Source organism: Ostrea edulis, chromosome 1 (genome assembly GCF_947568905.1).
Source record: "Ostrea edulis chromosome 1, xbOstEdul1.1, whole genome shotgun sequence".
NCBI classification, from domain to species: domain Eukaryota; kingdom Metazoa; phylum Mollusca; class Bivalvia; order Ostreida; family Ostreidae; genus Ostrea; species Ostrea edulis.
In genome coordinates this window covers 46,652,163-46,661,726 of record NC_079164.1, presented here as the reverse complement: position 1 = coordinate 46,661,726, position 9,564 = coordinate 46,652,163, and positions in this window count along the sequence as shown.

The window sequence follows — 9,564 nt, the reverse complement described above, 5'->3', positions numbered from 1 at the left end:
AGAGTTACAGAAGCTTGTGATACTCTTTGGTTTAACATTGAGTTTGTCTTACTCTCAGCTCAGGCTAAACTTCCATAATAGGTTGTTCATTTTTCTCCGTCTGTTCCGGGTTGTGACTTGGTGTTGCTGTTTTGGTGTTCCCCTCTATGTCGAATCATAACTGGGTGTCGTTGTTTAGGTATCTCGTTTTGTGCCCTATCGTGACTGCATATTGCTGGTTTTGGGATCGCATTCTATGCTAGGTTGTGACTGGGTAAATTGCTGGTTTGTTGTTGTTTTTATACCCCCCGAATGAAGTTCTGGGGGGTATATAGGAATCACTCTGTCTGTCCGTCCGTCTGTCTGTCTGTGCAGATTCGTGTCCGGGCCATAACTTCTTTGTTCTTTGACTTAGGCATACCATATTTGGCACACAGGTGGATCACCATGAGACAATGTGTCGAGTACCTTCATGACCTCTATATGACCTTGACCCTTGACCTCAATGTCAAAATTAAAGTTTTTTTTACAATGGATTCGTGTCCGGGCCATAACTTCTTTGTTCTTTGACATAGGCATACCATATTTGACACATGAGTGTAACACCATGAGATAATGTGTCATGTACCTTCATGACCTCCATATGACCTTGACCTCAAGGTCAAAATTAAAGGTTTTTACAATGGATTCGTGTTAGGGCCATGACTTCTTTGTTCTTTGACATAGGCATATCATATTCGACACATGAGTGTATCACCACGAGACGATGTGTCGGGTACCTTCATGACCTCTATATGACCTTGAACTTTGACCTCAAGGTCAAAATTGATTATAGGGTTTTGACATAGTCATACCATAAGACATGGGTGTATCACCATGAGACTATGTTTCATGACCTTTTTATGACCTTGACCTTTGATCTCTAGGTCAAAATTATAGGTTTATGCCATGGATTTGTGTTCGGACTATATTTTCCATTTTCTTCTACAAAGGCATACCATATTTTTACACTCAGGAAAGAGGTAATTTATACCTATTAACAACACCCTTTGGGAGATTGGGGTAAGCGGGGGTATTCTTGGTGAGTATTGCTCACATTACCTCTTGTTTGGCCTCGTTCTGTGCCGGATAGCGACCTAATAGTGCTGTTTTGGGCCTTGTTCTATGTCGGGTTGCTTTTTTGGATCTCGTTTTATGTCGGGTTGCTGTTTTGGGTCTCGTTCTATGACGGATTGCTGTGTTGGGTCTCATTCTATGTCGGGTTGCTGTTTTGGGTCTCGTTCTATTTCGGGTTGCTGTTTTGGGTCTCGTTCTATGTCGGGTTGCTGTTTTGGGTCTCGTTCTATGTCGAGTTGCTGTTTTGGGTCTCGTTCTCTGTCGGGTTGCTGCTTTGGGTCTCGTTTTATGTCGGATTGCTGTTTGGGGTCTCGTTCTATGTCGGGTTGCTGTTTGGGGTCTCGTTCTATGTCGGGTTGCTGTTTTGGGACTAATATTGTAACTACATATGTACAATAAGAGGAAATGCTTACAGTAATCACATGCCAGATCTATAACAATCATACTAAAGACTGACTGAATAAAAACTGGGGAACTGAAATGTCATTTCAGACAAAAATGAATCTAAGGAGAAGAATTTATGTATGTCTTATTTCGTTTCCTATTCCTCATATAACAATATGGTAATATCATGTGCTTCTTTCTCCTAAATAGGATTATTCCTTACATTAACAGCAATATGTTTTTATTGGTAGGATTTTACGGACGTTTTATACCGATGTCCATATCCATTGATTTGCATTAATGGTAACTGATATGTACCATACCTTTCTTCATAAATAAAGAATTACTTAACACTTTGATCGCTTCTCACAAGTCATTGCTAGGAGACGAAAGGTGAAATGATGTGGCTTTATTTTGATGATAAAGTATTGAAAGGCCTATTGCTGAATCCAGTTTGAGTGAGATATGGATTGCTATGTCTGACATTGTATGTTCAACAGTGGACTACACCCTGGGCATTCTGTATAACACAGGACCTGTATTATATGGTCATTGACACTGAAATCAGCCAATCAAATGGAAACCAACATATAACAATGTTAGCATCATGTACCACGTCAGGTCGGATTGTGAATTTAGGAAGAAATGTATGTTTTTATATGAATAATTCAATTATTTTTTTCAGTGTCCATACAACGTGACTACACCTAACCTGAGATACAAATCACGTAGGATGCGATCTCCTGGCTGCGGGGCCATGAAAATTATATCAGCTAACTTTTTATCCAAATCTCACTTTTATAGAATGAACATAGTGCTAGAGTGAGACTTACAATCAAAAGTAAGCTCGTCGAAGTTCTGTGGCCCCAGAACCTGATTTCAGTATTGTACATGTACCATACTACATTAAGATTTTTAAAACGCGAGTTGGTCGGGTTTTTTCTTCTAGATTAACAATGATATGATGCCTGCTGAGCGTGGCTTATTGAGAACCGTAACTTACAAAATATACTGTATAAACCCAATATTCAAATACATAGACCTTCAACTACATAGAACTTCAACTATACAGACCTTCAACTACATGTATATAAAGATTCAACTATATAGACCATCAAATACAAAGATATTTAACTATATAAACCTTCAACTAAATAGACCTTCAACTACACTGTACGTAGTCAACAATATATACATATACTTTCAACTACATTCAGCTGCATAGACCTTCAATTATGAATACCTCAACTACATACACCTTCAACTACATAGACCTTCAACAATATAGATCTTCAACTACATAGACCTTCAACTAGATAGGCCTTCGACAACACAGACCGTTCACTGCATTAATCTTCAACTAACTGTCTTTGGTAGTTGCTGTCTGACATGTTTCATATCAATTGAGGCCGTTGTTTACACAATGATTTGGACTACGGATTACTCCATTTACCCCATCGAGAAATACACTGTTGGATTCACAGCGGGTGTGACCAATCGGCAGGGGATGCTTACTACTCCTAAGCACCTAATCCCACCTATGGAGTGTCCAAGGATCCGTATTTGCTCTTTTCTTTATTTTGTATTCTTTATAGGAATTGTAAGATTGATCACTCTTCGTTAACCCCACCTTTTCATCTTCAACTATTTCAAGAACACTATCTTCAGATTATGATATAAACATCAGACAACATATTTATTTCTAGGTATACAAAGATACTGGTTAACAAATAAAACTGTATGTATTCAAACCATTAGATGTCTTCATTGGTAATGTGGGGGACTGTTTCAAAATTACGTTAAGAAACTAAAAACATTTCCTACGTTTATTGTATGACGTATACTTGTATAAATATTTGAAGAATAATGACTTGAAGCGACAATCTAGAGAAAATAAGCCATAATGTGCAATGAAAAATATAATAGAATGTTTAACCGTCCTCGTACTTTCGTCCACTGCTTTTATATCAAAATCAGAGGATTTACTTATCAATTTTAACGTAACATTCAATCTATGGCCAGATCAGGATGGAACATACAAAAGTCTGAATTTTCCGATATTAGAAAACATAAAGGAAGTTCTATAAAATTATTGTCTGCAAGAACAGTATAAGGATCGATGGATAATTTTGCCAAAATACAAATGTGCAGATGTAGGATGTTTGCCCGGAGGTGGGGGAGGGGGTAGTGGTGACCAAATTTGGTAGCGATTGATCTGTCAATAAGCATACGACATTAGAAGTGTCCCTCTTGTCACCGCGGGCTTTGTATCTCGAATGGGATGTAACAACTACATAAAAAGTTACAATACATATATATATATATATATGTATATATATACCGCATAGGAAGTAATGGTATAGTGAAAATGTTGTAAATCCTCTCAGCAACAGGGAGAGTTTGTATAAAAGAAAATAAATTCGTGTACATAAAAATCATGGTACCTGGGGGTTCAAGATGAGAATGGAGTTGGGAACTAAAACATTCTTCTCAAGAACAACAAGGCAACAATTCTTCAAAACGCTGTTCCCTGTAAAAGTATGATAAACAACTCTACAGTTTGATGAAATGACGTTATCATTCGATAATTGATTGACCTTGCTTGTCGAAAGTTATAAAATGAATTTTAGATAAAATGAAATACCTTCAAAGATTTGGATTCGTTCCCACGTTTATATCAAATAGAGACAAATGAACTACAGTTTATCAAAGCAACATGAGAACAAAACGCAGGTAGTCATGTACAGAATTACAATGGCCGCTGAAGTGAGCCACATCGCTTTTCGTTCTTTACATGCCCACTACTACAAAGCCTGGTATTTCTATAAAAGATGCTAGTATCTCTACTGTACTTCGCAAATATTTTACATTCAGAAGTCTTAAAAGTTTAAAAATGATATTATAGGGATGGGATGACGATCGATCGTCGATAATTCCCGATAAGACACTGAATCTAGCAAGACAAATGATTATTTACAAGGGTATATATATATATATATCATATATCGGAGTTATATCTAATTTCATTGTACAATGGTCCGTTTAATGATGAAATACACAACATGCAGCCAATCTTCGCGCATAAATCAGTATAAGCTGATCGATTTTCTGCACTTCATTTATAGAAATGTAATAAGTAAAACATTCTGAAATCTGAAAACAATACGTCACCTCAGTCTTGAATGTTTTTGATTGTATTTCTGTATTTATAAATGAATGAATTGTCAGATCGTGAAATTATCCACATTTACGATGTCGTTTACCCAAATCTATGATTGAAGAAATATTATTCCTTCTCAGTGAATCTTCACGATACAAGTACCAAATAAAAGATCAAATTTCATCATGTACTTTCTCTTTGTTATAAATTCATGTTTATTTAAGAATTTCCAACCGTCTTTCGTCTGTTAATCGACTCCACAACCTCTAGAAGAGCCACTCCCCCAACCAAATCACCTGCTAATCCGCCGCTTTGGTACGTGATGCGTACCGGAAAACACTGCGCTTGTTTACCGTTAATCGACCGTGGTCCAAATCCGTCAAGCAATATATCCTGTTTCCCACAATCTTTATAAATTAATTCCTTAAACATGGGTAATGTTTACCCTTTTGGCCACAGTTCTAGCCGACAAAGGATGATAGAGACGTAATACACAGATGAGTGGCAGGGATTGATCGATGTTGGCTGAGCCACGGTAATGGTCCACCATTAAAACTGTAGACAGCGTGAGGGGATCAAAAATAATTGGGAATTGATTTATTAACTTTTTTCTCTTGATTTTAAATGTTAAGAGTCCTTCAAACTTTCGAGTTTATGATCCTATTACAGAAAACCCATATTTTTTATATTACTGATGAAGAGGGTTTGTGATAAAAAGATTAACTCCTATTTTAGTGTTTGCGTTTCGCGAGAGAACTTGTTGATAACAATGGTATATTTTACGTCAGAATTTCTCCCTAAAATCAGCACGTTTTATCGAAAACGTTACGAGTGTTCTAAGAACATTGCGGAAGTTGTAATTTCTGACACGAAAAGAATTTACACACTTTAAGATCCTTTAATTCTAAACAATTTCACTTTTTTTTTTTAGAAGTACCCGGAATAAAAATACAATGACGTATGCTGCAAAGGATTGGTATGCAAATATTTACAAAATGATATTTCATTCATAGGCGATATTGAAATTTTATTTTGTGGAAGTTGTGAGTGCGGATTATTATGTGGTACATCACAATATAATCTGTATAAAAGCCCCCGAAACTGAGCAACGGAGGGGAATTAGCAGTATTTTCATAGATAATGTATTTTTAAAACATAAGATCAGGAGCAACGGAAGCAAAGCATGCAGTCATTACTGGCACCAAACACAGTGGAGTCTCAAGTTTCTTCAAATCACAATTACCAAACCAAAGAATAATTTAAGTCAAGACATGTATAATTTTCCTCAAAGGTTTTGTATAAACTTCCTCACTAAAACAACGCCTGAAAAGTTCTATATAGTCTTATTTATTGGAACAAGTTCTCTGTAATATTTCTCAATGAAAAAAAAAACACCTCAAAAGTTTTACATAAACTTTCCCAACTGACACATCACCTCAAAAGTTTTATATAATCTTACTCATTGGGAAAAAAACCTCTCAAATGTTTTATATAAACTTACACAATACCTCAAAAGTTTTATAAAAACTTCCCCATTATGTATATTGAGGGTTTATAAATGACAAATTATTAATTATCAATCTATTTCCATATATTTGTTCTCTTAATTTTTGGTCTTGTTTGACATCTGTAATTGAAGTTTAATTATTTCATTTGATGTTTAAAAAGGGCATTTTTGCACATGTTAGCAATTTCTAATCCTTGACATCTCTTTCCTGTCTCAAGATATCAATGTCATTTACTCATACTTGTTATCAACTTTATGGTTAGATCTTAGGATTGTGTTCTTTGAATTTGTTATGCTTAGCTCTACCTAATTTCAGTATTGTAAATTAATGTCATACGGCTTTTCCCTGTTCTTGCAACTTTATTATCCTTAAGCTAATTGGCTGGTCAGTACGAATGTGGGCGGAGTTGTCAAAGATTAGATGTGTGTGAGTTTGTATGTGAGTCAATCTTCGAAATTTCTTTGTTAAATTCAGTTTGTTTCTAAAATGTATTTGTGAATTAATATTTATGGACTTATAATAAATTCTGAACTTTTTAAAACCGTTTTATCATTTGCAACAATATTGGCATACGACGGACGGCTCAGGAGTTCCCTTTTTATTCCAATTGCAATCTGCCTGCCGATGTTTGTGACCATTACATATATAACACGCGAAACTGGTGTTCTTTCCCGGGCGGGTTGTTGTTGGTCTTTGACGGTGTGTGGGCCTCCTCTCCTGGTCTCTAGTCGGTCCATCCGGTCAACCAGCTGCGTCAGAAGCGTCTCCATCTTCGTAGCAGTTGCAGGGGGTTCCCTAGGTGAAATGGCAGCGGTGGAAATTGGGGCCATGGACTGTCGGTAGCCATATGCCTCCCCTAGCTTGGCCTGCTGGAATGCGGCTTGAAGACTTTTTGGATTGGCCGCTCGGACGAAGAATGCAAGTTGTTGCGGAAGTCCGTTGATAAATTTAGATATCAGATCCCTTTCTGGCTTGTCGAGCCTCGATCCTTTTTCTAAGACTTGACTGTGGAACCCTTCTATCGGTGCTCCAGGCTGGAGGGTCAAGGCGTCAAAAATGGCAGACTCCGCAATAATTGCTGGATCAAAAATATTCTTGCTGATGTACTGGGCCTGAAAAACTTCTTTCAAAACCGACCAAGAGAGTTTATCTGAAATATCCAAAGCACTAAACCATATAAGTGCCGGTCCTTTTAGATGAAGATGAAAAGCAGCTATAATCCTACTGTTCTCCATTAAATTTTGTAAAGTACAGAAAGATTCAAATTCCTCTAGAAATTTTCGTGCATTTCACTAGTGTATCCGTGGAATTTCGTAAGTTCTATTTTGGCGGATATTGCTGAAGGTGAATTAAACGATTTTGGTTCACTGGGCATTTCAAGAACAGTCTGATTGGGTGAACAAAAACCAAAATATTCACTGTTATTATCCATGTTGAAGTAATTAATAATCCAAAGAAAAATAATTTAGATTCTCCACCATGTAATATTGTTGCAAATGATAAAACGGTTTTAAAAAGTTCAGAATTTATTATAAGTCCAAAAATATTAATTCACAAATACATTTTAGAAACAAACTGAATTTAACAAAGAAATTTCGAAGATTGACTCACATACAAACTCACACACATCTAATCTTTGACAACTCCGCCCACATTCGTACTGACCAGCCAATTAACTTAAGGATAATAAAGTTGCAAGAACAGGGAAAAGCCGTATGACATTAATTTACAATACTGAAATTAGGTAGAGCTAAGCATAACAAATTCAAAGAACACAATCCTAAGATCTAACCATAAAGTTGATAACAAGTATGAGTAATTAAATGACATTGATATCTTGAGACAGGAAAGAGATGTCAAGGATTAGAAATTGCTAACATGTGCAAAAATGCCCTTTCTAAACATCAAATGAAATAATTAAACTTCAATTACAGATGTCAAACAAGACCAAAAATTAAGAGAACAAATATATGGAAATAGATTGATAATTAATAATTTGTCATTTATAAACCCTCAATATACATAATCATAACAACTCATTGAAGCGACACCTCAAATGTTCTATATAATCTTCGTCAAAGAAAGAGCACCTCAAAAGTTCTATTGTATATGTAATATTCCTCATATGAACGACACCTCAAAAGTTTTATGTTAGTAATATTCCTTACAGGAACGACAACTCAGATGTTTTATGTTACATGTAGTAATATTCCTCACAGGAACGACAACTCAGAAGTTCTATGTTAGTAATATTCCTCACAGGAACGACAACTGAAGTTGTGTATCATCTTCTTCAAAGGAACGGCATTTCAAAGGTTCCATGTAATATATTACTCATACGAACGACAACACAAACGTTCTGTAAAACTATAATTATAACTATACTTACAGAAACAACAATGCAATGGAATCCTCGGACAAAGTCTATATAAAATTGAAATAACGTCTTTCATGGTGACAACAACGTAAAAACATGGGTTCTAGTTCGTGATTTTAAACTGAAATTTATTACGATAAGCATCGATAGTCTCTTCGGGGAAAATATATTTTCACAATTTGCAAGAAGCCATGATTGACACAAGATAGAAATTCAAAGATTCATCTTGTCGTATATGTAGGAATGAATAGAAAAATGACCATGTGAAATTACTATTCAAGCATTGTATACGTTTTTCAAATCATAATCCCGGAAGTAGAACAGGAGGAAATAGTGTTTTAAAGATTCAAAGCAATCAGAAATCTTCTCTGGAGAAATATCAAGGTATTGAATCGTAAAAAGATATACAAGCATCTTTTAGTTATTAGATTTTAAGATCAAAGGGTATGATTTTCAAAATCAAAATTATTTTGCACGAAAATGTGTTCTTCTTTCATACTTAATATATAAAAATCAGTCATTCAGAAATAAAAATTCCTAAGGTAACAGACGCTACAGGTCGTCAAATGTAGCCGTGGTATGAAGTATCAATGTAGTACTAAGATGATTTATCTCCCTTGCTTGATGACGTCAAGAGGGACCAGCTTGACGAAAACGTGTATTGGTTTATACTTAATAACTGTGGTTTTAGCCATCAAATGATTCAATGTGCTTGCATTAAACTGCAGTATACGAAGTCAGAAGGGTGTTTCAATGTACTTATGTCCAAAGGATCCAACGTTTAGAAAGATATACATCGATGATCGAGATCATTTCAAAGTCATATAGAACTCGAAGTTTTGTGACAATCATTTTACGGGAGATGAGGGGGTAAGTTTCATATACACCCTATACTTTGACAGCAAATAATGGGTTGCAGTTTCAACTATTTTTGACTACGGACCAACTGCATGCACATCGAAGACGGGAAAATCCTCCAAAATTCAGACTGCTGGTACAGATGTTTATGATGATTAACCCTGTATCAAATAATCATATGA